The 13,154-nt window shown below is 42.7% G+C and overlaps 1 pseudogene; it reads left to right on the top strand.

Moving 5' to 3' along the window:
• The first annotated feature begins 7,673 nt into the window (after positions 1-7,673).
• LOC103272834 overlaps positions 7,674-13,154 on the top strand; it is a 7,147-nt pseudogene continuing 1,666 nt past the window's right edge.

Below are 13,154 nucleotides of genomic sequence, written 5' to 3'. Positions count from 1 at the left end.
GCCCCACTCCCGGGAGGTGGCTCGCCTGCTCCGAGCTTCGGTTGACTGCAGGGTAGTTTCTCGCGGTCGGCGGCGGCGTTTGTCACCTTGTCACCCTCATCCTCGCCCCCTCCCATACACACCCCTCCCGTTCCCAGTCCTCCTGCTGGGGCTGTTGAGGATCATTTTTATCCTCACTTCTACGGGGGACTGCCAGCTATTGTGTCTGATCAGCTGCCACCACCATGCTAAAGGGGAAAAAAGGAACAAAACCTAGAAGCTGTGGGGTCTACTCGCCTTTTCCTTCTTTCTCACTACACTATCCCCCCAAAACATAGAGCTATTCCTCCTCCCTGTCCTCCACCTAGGGTCGTTTTTTTGAGGGGTCGGGGGACAAAAAAATTCCCTGGAACTTGAGTACCTGTGCTTTGGTAGTCAGATCTTCCTTGGAGTGGAAATGCCAAACAATATGCCACTAAATCCTCAACTTAAATGAAAGGAAAGATGTTGACTAGATCATTTTTTTATGGACATGAAATGTGCATGTTCTTGACAGCCAGTGACCAAACTAGGCAGCTCATAACCAAGAAAACAAAAAATAGAATAAAATACACGGAGAGCCTGCCAGTCGGTTGGCAGTTTACTGAATAGCCCCCTGAGCCATAGCAGTATCCAGTTCTAGATACTGTTGAGTCAATTAACAAGCGGTGAATAGAAATGCAGGGTTCAAGTAGCTTGCCGCTATTGGGCTTATAGAATATGTTCAGAAAGGAAAAATTTAAAGCACAAAACAGCTCCTTACAAATGCAAACGTGCATGCATGGCATAAACTGAATACCTAACAGCTGTGGACTTTTGGGTTAACATTTTTGTGCTAGAGATGTTTCTAAATGTTAATTTTGAAAAAAAGGTTTTTAGTTTGGTAAAGGAGAGTAAAATATTGGCTGTGAAAGATGTGAAAAGTACATAAAACACATTTTAGGAATTATGAAAAAATAACATAACATAGACATTTCTATAAGAGGTATTACAATCCAGCTCCATCATATGCCCTGTAATTTAGGGCAAATTCGTACTTCTCTGTGTAAGTACTAGAGCTATTAAGTAACTGCCTCCTGCTAGGTATTCCTCTAAGAGTTTTACATACAACCTTAAAGAGATAGGCAGGGAGTGGAGCAAGGATTCAAGCCCAAGGGGGTCTGGCTCCAGAGTCCATTCTTTTATCCACAACCCTATACTACCTAACAAGGTTTTTTAATAATAACAATAATAACAGCTAACACCTGACCTCAAGCGATCCTCCCACCTGGGCCTCTCAAAGTGCTGGGATTACAGGCTTGAGTCACTGCACACAGCCTAATTTATCACAACTGTTCTTAAAAACATTCTCAAATTTTGGAACATCATAATCATACTTGTCTCAGGGGAAGAATTAAATTGGTACTCACAGACCACAATAATTAGCATATTATTGAGCCACTGAGCCCTGCCTATCATAGGTATCTTAAGTGTATTAAGAGGGAGGGAGGAGCCGGGCTCGGTGGCTCAGCCTGTAATCCCGTGCCTTTGGGAGGCTGAGGTGAGTGGATTGCTTGAGCCCGTGGGTTTGAGACCCGCCTGGGCAGTGAGACCTTATCTCTACAATAAATCAAAAAATCAGCCGGGCGTGGTAGCGCACCTGTAGTTCTAGCTACTTGGAAGGCGGAGGCAGAAGGATCACCGGAGTCCAGCAGGTCAAGGCTGTGGTGACCGGGAGCGGCCACTGCGCTCCAGTCTGGGCGACAGAGTGAGACTCCGACTCAAAAAAAAATGTAAAAAACATTATTACAATTAAAATATTATTATGAAGCAGGAGTTTGTCCTATTTCCCCAACAAGAATCCTACTGTTTGTAACATATTATTGTTACTGATTAGGAATATCTTAACCCAGTTAAAAAGTAGGTCTAGCCGGGTGCAGTGGCTCAGGCCTGCAACCCCAGTATCTTGGGAGATGAAGGTGAGAGGATTGCCTGAGCCCGGGGGTTCGAGACCACCCTGGGCAACTTGGCAAGACCTTGTCTCTACAATAAATAAATAAATAATTAGCTGGGCGTGGTGGTGCACGCCTGTGATTCCAGCTACTTGGAATGCTGAGGTGAAAGGATCACCTGAGCCCCCTGAAGCAGGTCAAGGCTGCAGTAGCCGTGAACGTGCCATTGCACTTCAGCCGGGGCAACAGTGACTCCTACTCAAAAAAAAAAAAAGTAGGTCTATTTCTTTCTGAAGCCATAAACAATAACATTTTCATGCATGTGTGAGTTCTTATTTGGATGCTTTTTGGTAGACCAAAGTGGGTGTGGCGCCCTCTAGGCAAAAACCAACAGCCAATCAATCTCCATTCGGAAGGCTAATGGTGTAATTGGTGGAGGATGCAAGCCCTTGGAGTTCCCATCAACTACCCATCTTGGGCATTTCACTCATTAACACCTCCACCAGAGGGAGGGCAAGAGAAAGGAAAGGAAGCCAAACTTAAATCGTGTGGATTCGTGTTAGCAGTTCTAGTGAAAGATTTAGTGAAACTATAGGTTTTGGGGGCATTGTAATGGAAAGGGCATTGGAACCAACTGTGGGTTTGACGGTCGATGTCCTAATAGTTTTCTTTATTCCAAATATTATGGATAAGCAAGAGCTAACAGTAATTCTCACTTTGTGTGCTTTGAAAGGTTGGTTTCCTCCTTAGAGTATAGCTGATAAATGTGTAGGTTTCCTATAATCTAACTTCTTAGAGTATCCCTTGAAATAGCCTCAGCAATTACTACAGCTATATTAATAACAACTACAAGACCACCTTGTACGCTGAAAGCTTTGCAATGTAGGCAAAACATTTTAAAAGATGGGAACTATATCTTCAAAAGGAAAATTTTGGCTTTGTTAATGACATAATAATATTGTTTTGGTGAGCCATTATCAAGGGAAAATGTCAAAGCCAGAAATAGAAAGCCAGTGTCTCAGCCCCTGGTCTAAAGTCATTCTGTAATCATCTATGAATGAAACCTACTCTGAATATAGAAGCTGGCAATTCTAAGAAGCACAACTGTTTGCCAGTGAATTCCACGAATGAAATTTGTAACTTGGGATGAAGCATTTGCAAAACTATGTGCCTAAGGCAGTTAAGATCAATGGCCTTCAGAGGAGAAAGGATTTTTTTATTTTTTTATTTTTTTTTGGCTTCAGGAAAATGCTGTGGATTTTATTTCTCACGTATACAATACTAAAAAGACACATTGCTTCCTAATATTTCTTTGAAAAAGAAAGACTTTCGTGTTAAATTGAATAGCTACAGAAATCCCAGCTCACTTGCAAGGCACTTAACTATTGTAATCGAGAGAAAAAAGGAATTCTCCACAATAAACTATTTCTAGAATTTTTATTCCTTCATTCTTTCTTTTAAACAAATAATGAAAATTATTTTTGAATACAAAGTTTATTTATTTATTTATTTATTTATTTATTTGAGTCGGAGTCTCATTCCGTCGACCAGACCGGAGTGCAGTGGCTGCTCCCAGCCACCGCAGCCTCGACCTGCTGGACTCTGGCGACCCTTCCGCCTCAGCCTTCCACTAGCTAGAACTACAGGTGCGGGCTACCACGCCCGGCTAATTTTTGATTTATTGTAGAGATGAGGTCTCACCAGTTGCCCAGGCGGGTCTCGAACCCGCAGGCTCAGGCAATCCACTCACCTCAGCCTCCCAAAGGCGCGGGATTACAGGCTGAGCCACCGAGCCCAGCTACAAAGTTTATTTTAAAGATGTGGGGTACAGTTCAGGATTGGGTATACACGTGGACATCGTACAGGTAAAGTTTGGGCCTCCCTTTGGTTCTCACCTTGCCTGGTTTGAGATCAGGTACCCTTGTTGATGTTGTGTAATGAAAATGATTTACTAATCTATATAACATTACTTCTGTCCTCATGATTACTATCTTCCATTATTAATATCTGAACTAGAAGGTAATGACATTATTTAATTCATTATACACAGTGGGTAGTAAAGTGACACACAGTAAATATTCTTTAATCATTTATTTGCCCTCAGCCTATTTTGGTCTCTTCTTTCTCTGGACTAGAGTACTAGTGTTTATTTTTGTTTGTTTGTTGCCATTAATTCGTTCCTTGATCATAAACAATTTTATTATTTATTTACTGTTTCCTTTTTTTTTAAGAAAGAAAATTTATTTAAAAGTAAATTAAAGGGAGAAAGAGAAGGAAGAGAGAAGATTCACCTCCCCAAGGTGGGGGAGGGGGCCAAAGCCAGGAAGCATGGCGACAGCCTTAGCTCAAAGAGTACATGGCTACACCGGAGTCTAGCAAGGGAATGGCCCACTGTTTCCTTTTTTATCTAGATCACAGACTTTACTAGGGAAGATTCCTGAGGCTTTTACTTCTTTCCAAATCCCCAGCATGCCTACCACATCTTTTACATAGAAATTACTACAAATATAAGGCCAGGTGCGGTGGCTCACACTATAATCCCAACACATTGGGAGGCCGAGATGAGAGGATTGCCTGAGTCCAAGGGTTTGAGAACAGTCTGGGCAACTTGGCAAGACCTTGTCTCTACAATAAATACAAAGATTAGCCGGATGTGGTGGCACACGCCTGTAGTTCCACCTACTTGGAAGGCTGAGGGGAAAGGATCACCTGAGCCCAGCAGATCGAGGCTGCTGTGGCCATAGTGTGCCACTGCACTCCAGCTTGGGCAACAGAGTGAAACTCTGACTAAAAACCAAAAAAAAAGTTTATTTTGGCCAGATACAGTGGCTCACACCTGTAATCCCAGCACTTTGGGAGTCCAAGGTGGGGAGATTGCTTGAGTTCAGAAGTTCGAGACCAGCCTGAGCAACATAGCAAGACCTCATCTATACAAAAAATCAAAAAAAAATTTTTGCCAGGCTTGGTGGCGTGCACCTGCAGTTCCAACTACTTGGGTAGAAGTAGTTCAGATAGAAGGATCACCTGAACCCAAGAGGTAGAGACTGCAGTTAGACATGATCGTGCCACAGCACACCAGCCTGGGCAATAGAGTGAGGCCCCCAACTCAAAAAAAAAAAAAAGAAAGAAAGCCAAAAACACTTTATTTCTATATTTTAAGAAATACATGACAATAAAAAAATCATGTAAACATTTTTATTTTATTCTAAGAATCATGACTTTCATTTACAAGCATTCTAATTTTCCTTCAAAATTTGAGACCAGTTTTTATAATTCTTTCACCCACCCAACTAAATGTGAGCTGGAACATTCTGTGCAAATACTATGCAATCTGGAGAAACTCATACTACAATTGGAGAATTGAAGTACGTTTTTATCATTTTGGAATGGAGTGCTAAATTCCAACCATTCTAACTAGGAAACTGCTAGCAGTTGGGTTTTAAGGTTATAGTCCTAATCCATGCTAACCATTTCTTTTTCATCACAATAATGTAAAACAAAAGTCCTAGCCTTCCCTTTCATCTTCATTGGGCAGAAGTAGAAAGACACCTAAAGACCTCTGGATTCCTTGATTCAAGACACCCTGGGTATCTTTCACTATTCCCTACCCCACTGGAGATTCCATTCTTCTATTCCTATAATCGCCTGCATTCCTTACTAATCCAAAAGTCAACTAACCAAGGGTTCTTCCTTCAGCTAGGAAAAGATTGCAGGACAGTATGTGGCAATTCACATCTGGGCTTAAGTAGGATAGATGCAGGCTTACATAACTTTTCTCCTAAAAGATTTTTTCAATTATAGTTTAATTTTTTTAAATTGCAACATAAAAAGAAGAAAATAAACATTGAAACTATGAAACAGCCTAATCTCATACCACATTTATGAACCCATTCTCAGGCCTTCTTCCTGCTTTCTTCCATGGCTCCTCATTGTTGAATCCAACAGGAAGCCTGAGGCACGCAAAGATAATTCATCCACTCTGTTTTTGTAATATAAATAGAAAATTTAGATAGTAAATCCTGATCAAAGATGAATGGAAGGGAAATGAAAAGACTAATGTAAACATTCTAAATTGTGGGGGGAGGGGAAATAAAATAAGGAAGCATATTATTCTAAAGAGAGAGAAAGGATGCATTATGGAAGAAGATTAACCCAGCAAACAGAAGAAAAATAGAGATAAATATTTTACCCCAAAGAAAATAAAACATGTCAAAAGTGAAATCACGAGAATTAGTGAAATATAAAATAAGTCAGAAGAGCTAAGAGATGATATTGACAGGGAAATATCATACCATTGCAGAAATTATAAATAAATTAAAGAAGTCCCTAGCAGAAAATAATGAGATGTATGACAAGTTTTTTGGTTTTTTAAATTACGTTTAAAGATAGAGAATGGGTCTTGCTATGTTGTCCAGGCTGGTCTCAAACTTCTGGCCACAAGCAATCCTCCCACCTTGGCCTCTCAAAGTTCTGAGATTATAGGCAGGAGCCACCATCCCAGCAGGATGGCAGGTTTTCTTTTTTTTTTTTTTTTAGTTGGAATCTCACTCTGTCGCCCAGACTGAAGTGCAGTGGCCGCTCCCAGCCACCGCAGCCTCTACCTGCTGGGCTCCGACGATCCTTCCACCTCAGCCTTCCAAGTAGCCGGAACTACAGGCGTGCGCTACCACGCCCGGCTGATTTTTGATTTGTTGTAGAGATGAGGTCTCGCCAAGTTGCCCAGGCGAGTCTCGAGGCAGGTTTTCAGAAAACCCATCAAATACAAAGGAAGAGGATAAAGAAATTAAAATCATTAGACAGAAGATGAAAATAATGGAAGACAAACAATGCAAATTTGATTTATAGAAAATGATGTCTACGACAAAGGGTTTAGAACAAATGAAACTTGGAACATTTTATCAGACAAAAGGGCAGACTATTAAATGTCCCCTTATCTGCTCTCTTCTTCTTCCATAGCAACAGCATTTACCAGGGCATCTGGTTAACAAGCTACACTTTCTTTCCCAGCCTTCCTGCTATCTAGGTGTGTCTGGGCGTAGCCATATGACTAAATTCTAGGCAATGAAATATGGGCAGGAATGGTTGTATGTGATTCCAGCGTTCTTCCCTTGAAAGGATTAGCTCCGCGCTTTCTTAGAAGCTTCCCCTTTAGAATGGTTGCAGATAGGGTTGCCAGGTTTACCAAATAAAGACAAAGAGCACCCAGTTCAATTGGAATTTCAGATAAGAGGCAAATAAGTGTTTAGTATGGCTCAATAATTACGTGAGACATACACTAAGAAACTATTTGTTGTTTATTGCTTGAGACATTTTACTTTTTTGAAGCAGGGTCACCCAGGCTGGAGTATGCAGTGGCACATCACTGCTTATCACAGTCTTGAACTCCTGGACACAACTGATCCTCCTGCCTCAGCCTCCACAGTGGCTGGGACTACAGGTATGCGCCACCTCACTAGGCTGATTGTTCCATTTTTTGTAGAGATGTGGTCTCACTTTGCCGCCCAGGCTGGTCTTGAACTCACGGCCTCAAGGGATCCTTCTGCCATAGCTTCCCAGAGTGCTGGGATTACAGGTGTGAGTCATTATGCCTGGCTGCCTGAGACATTTTTATACTCAAAAAAATTATTTGTTGTCTATCTGAAATTCACAGTGAACCAAGTGTCCTACATTTTATCTATGAACCCTACTGGAGGTAGAACTGGGACATCTGCTTTTGACTCAGAGATGGAAGCCCCTTATGGAAGAAGACGGAACCACTGTATCAGGCCTGAATTACCCACTTTTGGATTATTACCTGAAAACAATATAGCTTTCCACGTAGCCACTTCTGTACGTAAGTACTATAGGATTTGTAAGGGTTTTTTTTTGTTGTTGTTACAGGCGCTTAGCCTTTGTCCTAACTAATATGTAAAAACTTTCTTGTAATTCCAAGGATTAAAAGGATTTACCATGTTTCAGGAATTTTTTTTTTTTTTTGGAGTCTCATTCTGTCCCCCAGGCTGGAGTGCAGTGGTACAGTCACAGCCACTGCAGCTTAGATCTGCTGGGCTCAGGCAATCCTTCCGCCTCAGCCTTCCAAGTAGTTGGAAATACAGGCATGTGTCACCACACCAGGCTAATTTTTTGATTTATTGTAGAGGTGAGGTCTCGCCCAGCTGCCCAGGCTGGTCTCAAACCTGTGGGTTCGGGCAATCCTCTCACCTCGGCCTCCCAAAGTGCTGGGATTATAGGTGTGAGCCACTGCACCCAGCAGGAATTTTTAAAAGAGAATAATTACTTGGGGGAAGTTACTAAATTTTAGGTATAAGAAAAGGAATTTTTTTTTATTTTTAATTTTAAAATTGTGGGGTACAGTTAGGGGTTAGGTTTACAAATATGCATCATTCAGGCACCCTTGTTGATAAGAGGTGTCTCCCCGTTCCCAGACAGATATTCACTACCATTAGTTCCACCTCCCTTCCCCTCCCTACTAGAAAAGGAATCTTATAACCTAAAGTAGGCATTGGCAAACTATGGCACACAGACCAAATCTGGTCTGCCACCTGTTTTTGTAAATAAAGGTTGTCTGTTTATTTGTTTGTTTGTTTGTTTTTGAGCAAGGGTCTTACTCTGGCACCCAAACTGGAGTGCAGTGACAGGATCACAACTCACCACAGCCTCCACCTCCTGGGCTCAGGCCATCCTTCTGCCTCAGCCTCCTGAGTAGCTGGGACTACAGGTGTGCACCACAATGCCTGGCTAATTTTTTGATTTTTTTATAAAGATGAGGTCTTTTTTTTTTGAGTTGGACTCTTACTTTGTCACCCAGACTGGAGTGCTGTGGCAAGCCATGGCCACTGCAGCCTCAACCTGCTGGGCTCAGGCAATCCTTCCGCTTCAGCCTTCCAAGTAGCTGGAACTACAGACGCGCCACCACATCCAGCTAATTTATTTTTTGTAGAGATGAGGTCTTCCCAAGTTGCCCAGGCTGATAAGTGTTGGGATTATAAACGTGAGCCACCACACCCAGCTCAAAGATGAGGTCTTGCTACGTTGTCCAGGCTGGTCTTGAATTCCTGGGCTCAAGTAATCCTCCTGCCTTCACCTCCCAAGTGTTGGAATTACAGGCGTGAGCCACTGCACTCGGTCTGTAAATAAAGTTTTATAGGAAGACAGCCACATTCATTCCTCTGTTTATAGTGCTGGTTTTGCACTGTAACAGCAGAATCGTTGCAATAGAGAGGTCAACTGGCCTGCAAAGCCTAAAATATTTTTTATCTGACCCTTTACAGGAAAAGTTTGCTGATCCCTGACCTAGAGAAAAACATTACTGACCTCAAAGTTCTTCTCAGTATCAACTGATATGAAAAGTTTTGGCGGGGCACTATGCAGTGACTCACGCCTATAATCCCAGCACTTTGGGAGGCTGAGGTGAGAGGATTGCCTGAGCCCAAGGGTTTGAGACCAGCCTGGGCAACTTGGTGAGACCTCATCTCTACAATAAAAAAAATTAGCCAGGCATGGTGACACACATCTATAGTTCCAGTTACTTGGAAGGCTGAGGCAGAAAGATTGCCTGTGCCCAGCAGGTCGAGGCTGCAGTGACCAGGAGCATGCCACTGCACTCCAGCCTGGGCGACAGAGTGAAACTCCGACTCAAAAAAAAAAAGAAAAGAAAAGAAAAGAAAAGTTTTGAAGAAAAAAAGGAACATGACTTAAAACACCAAGCCATGTGGTCATTCACTTTTTGTTTTTTTGTTTTTTTTTTTTTTGAGTCAGAGAGTTATTCTGTTGCCCGAACTGGAGCGCAGTGGCACACTCACAGCCACCACAGCCTCAACCTGCTGGGCTCAGGTCATCCTTCCTCCTCAGCCTTCGAAGTAGCTGGAACCACAGGCGCACACTACCATGCCCAGCTAATTTTCTTTTTTTTTTTTGTAGAGACGAGGTCTTGCCAAGTTGCCCAGGCTGTTATCTAATCCCTGGGTTCAGGCAATCCTCTCTCCTTGGCCTCCCAATGTGCTGGGATTATAGGCTTGAGCCACTGTACCCGGCCTGGTCATTCATATTTTTCTTTTTTTTTTTGAGTCAGAGTCTCTGTCACCCAGATTGGAGTGCAGTGGCACGTTCATGGCCATCACAGCCTCAACCTGTTGGGCTCAGGTGATCCTTCCTCCTCAGTCTTCCAAGTGGCTGGAACTACAGGCATGTGCCACCACACCTAGCTAATTTTTCTTGATTTATTGTATAGACGAGGTCTCACCAAATTGCCCGGGCTAGTCTCGAACTCGTGGGCTCAGGCAATCCTCTCCCGTCGACCTCCCAAAGTGCCGGGATTATAGGCATGAGCCACTGCGCCTGGCCTACTTCATTTAATTTTTCAAAGTCCTTATTGGCACCTGGCATTTTATATTTTTATTTCTTGTCTATCCTTTTAGCTTAGAAGGTAAGCTTCAGATCAGCAGGAAATATATCTTTTTTTTGTTTGTTTTGAGTTGGAGTCTCACTCTTTTGCCCAGGTTGGAGTACAGTGGCACGCTTCCAGTCACCACAGCCTCGACCTGTGATCCAGTGATCCTTCCGCCTCAGCCTTCCAAATAGCTGGAACTACAGGCGCGCGCTACCACGCCTGGCTAATTTTTGATTTATTGTTGAGACGAGGTCTTGCCAAGTTGCCCAAGTGGGTCTCGAGCCCGTAGGCTCAGGCAATGAACCTTGGCCTCCCAAAGTGCTGGGATTACAGGCTGAGCCACCAATCCCGGCCTGTCTTTTTTTAAAAAATAAATTTATTTTAATTTAAAGATGTAGGGTACAATTCAGGATTAGGTATATAAGTGACCATCCTACAGGTAAAGTTTGGGTCTCCCTTTGGTCCCCACTTTGCCTGGTTTGAAATCAGGTAACCTTTTTTTTTTGAGTTGGAGTCTCACTGTGTCACCCAGACTGGAGTGCAGTGGCCACTCCCGGCCACCGCAGCCTCGACCTGCTGGGGCTCCGGCCATCCTTCCGCCTCAGCCTTCCAAGGAGCTGGAACTACAGGCGCGCACTACCATGCCCAACTAATGTTTTGATTTATTGTAGAGATGAGGTCTCGCCAAATTACCCAGGTGGGTCTCGAACCCATGGGCTCAGGCAATTCACTCACCTTGGCCTCCCAAAGTGCGGGATTACAGGCTGAGCCACCGAGCCCAACTAAGATCAGGTATATATTAATGGTATGTGCCCTCCCCTCTTCCCACCCCCCAACCCCCGGCAGTTTCCGGCTACTGCCAATCTCTTATAGTATTATGGCAAATTTTCAGGGTCTGCTTCTGAGTGAAAACATGTGGCACTCTTCTTTGTTTCTGTGATAAATTGTTGAGTATTATAGACTCTAAATCCATCCGAGTTGCAGCGAAGTCCATAATCTTGTTTTTCTTTATGGCTGCGAAATAAGTCTCCTTCATGAATTGCTATATCCCAGAGCCTAGAACAGATCCTGGCATAGACACACAATATGTGTTGAATAGTGAATGAATAAACGCTTTGGTATTTTTTTGTTTTGTTATTTTTTTTCTGCACTGGCAAGAACATAAAGTAATAAATAACCACTTTGGAAAGCATATTTCTAAATACAAGTAGCTAAAAAGTTAATGTTACCCATATCCTACTATAGAAAGATTCTACTTCTGGGTGTCCACTGAGAAAAATTGTATACAAACAGACATGTATAAACTACCCCTTTCTAGAAAGGTGGAACTCATCTGTTCATCCATAGGTGGAAAAATAAAATCAGAGTTATTTAGCAATGCAAGTTTGGTTAGCAGTTAAAATGAACGGTGGCTCACGACTATAATCCCAACACTTTGGGAGGTGGAGGCAGGAAGATTACCTGAGACCAGGGTTTCGAAGCCAGCCTAGGCATCTTGGTGAGATATCGTCTCCACAATAAATCAAAAAAATTAGCCGGGTGTGGTGGCATTCACCTGTAGTTCCAGCTACTTAGAAGGCTGAGATGGAAGGATCACCTGAGCCCAGCAGGTCGAGACTGAGGTGACTGTGAGTGTGCCACTGCGCTCCAGCCTGGGCGACGGAGTGAGACTCCAACTCAAAAAAAAAAGAAGTCTATCAATATATATCAATTTATATTAAATAAGTGATGCTGAGTGAAAAAGCAAATTGTCAAAGGATGAGTGCCCTGATAAGGCATATATAATGTACATATGTATTATATATGCAACAGATATTGTTTATGAATACATGCACATGCAATCAAATTACGAAAATTTGAAATGATACTCAACAGTTTCAGTAGAGAGGAAAAGAATGGGGCTGAGGCTTTAGCTGAAACATTAATTCTTTAAAATTAAAAGTTAGCTCTGAAGACATATACATATTTCATAATGTATAATAACATGTTTTATACATAATATAGTATATACTACAATCTATTTATTTCTACAGTATGTACTACAACCAGAATCCATTAACAGCATTTGTCTTTGGGACATGGAATTGAGAACAGGGCAGAAAAGGGAAGAGAAGTGGAGGAAAGGGAAGAATTAATTACCAGGTTGCCATTTGGAGTTTATTACAAAAATTTTTAATGAGAAAGCATTACTATTTTAAAATAACAAGTCTATCTGTTTATTTATTTTAAGTCGGGGTGCACTCTGTCACCCAAGCTGGAGTGCAGGGGCACAATCACAGTTCACCTCAGTCTTGCCCCTTTGGCTCAGGCTATTCTTCCACCTCAGCCTCCCAAGTAGCTGGGACTGCAGACACATGCCACCACACCAGGCTTTTTCTTTTCTTTTCTTTTGTAGAGACGAGGTCAAGCAGATAGAAAAATAAAAATACTAGCTGGGCCTGGTGGCTCACGGCACTTTGGGAGGCAGAGGTGAGAGGATAGACTGAACCCAGGGGTTCGAGACCAGCCTGGGCAACTTGGCGAGGCCTCATTTCTACAATAAATTAAAAAAAAAAAAATTAGCCGGGCATAGGTAGCGTACACCTGTAGTTCCAGCTATCTGGAAGGCTGAGGCAGAAGGATCGCCTGAGCCCAGTGGCCATGAGCGTGCAGCCTGGGCAGCAGAGACAGAGACAGACTCCAACTCAAAAAGAAAAGAAAAGAAATACTGAGGACTTAAATAATATAATTAAGAAGGTTGAAATAATAAATATGTCGCCCAGGCTGGAGTGCAGTGGCATGCTCATGGCCACCGCAGCCTCGACCTCCTGGGCTCA

The sequence above is a fragment of the Carlito syrichta genome, unplaced genomic scaffold, assembly GCF_000164805.1.
Source record: "Carlito syrichta isolate Samal-C Ts95f unplaced genomic scaffold, Tarsius_syrichta-2.0.1 Scaffold313342, whole genome shotgun sequence".
Taxonomy (NCBI): Eukaryota; Metazoa; Chordata; class Mammalia; order Primates; family Tarsiidae; genus Carlito; species Carlito syrichta.
The sequence above is the reverse complement of the archived record's forward strand: the minus strand, read 5'-3'. Positions and strand labels throughout refer to the sequence as shown.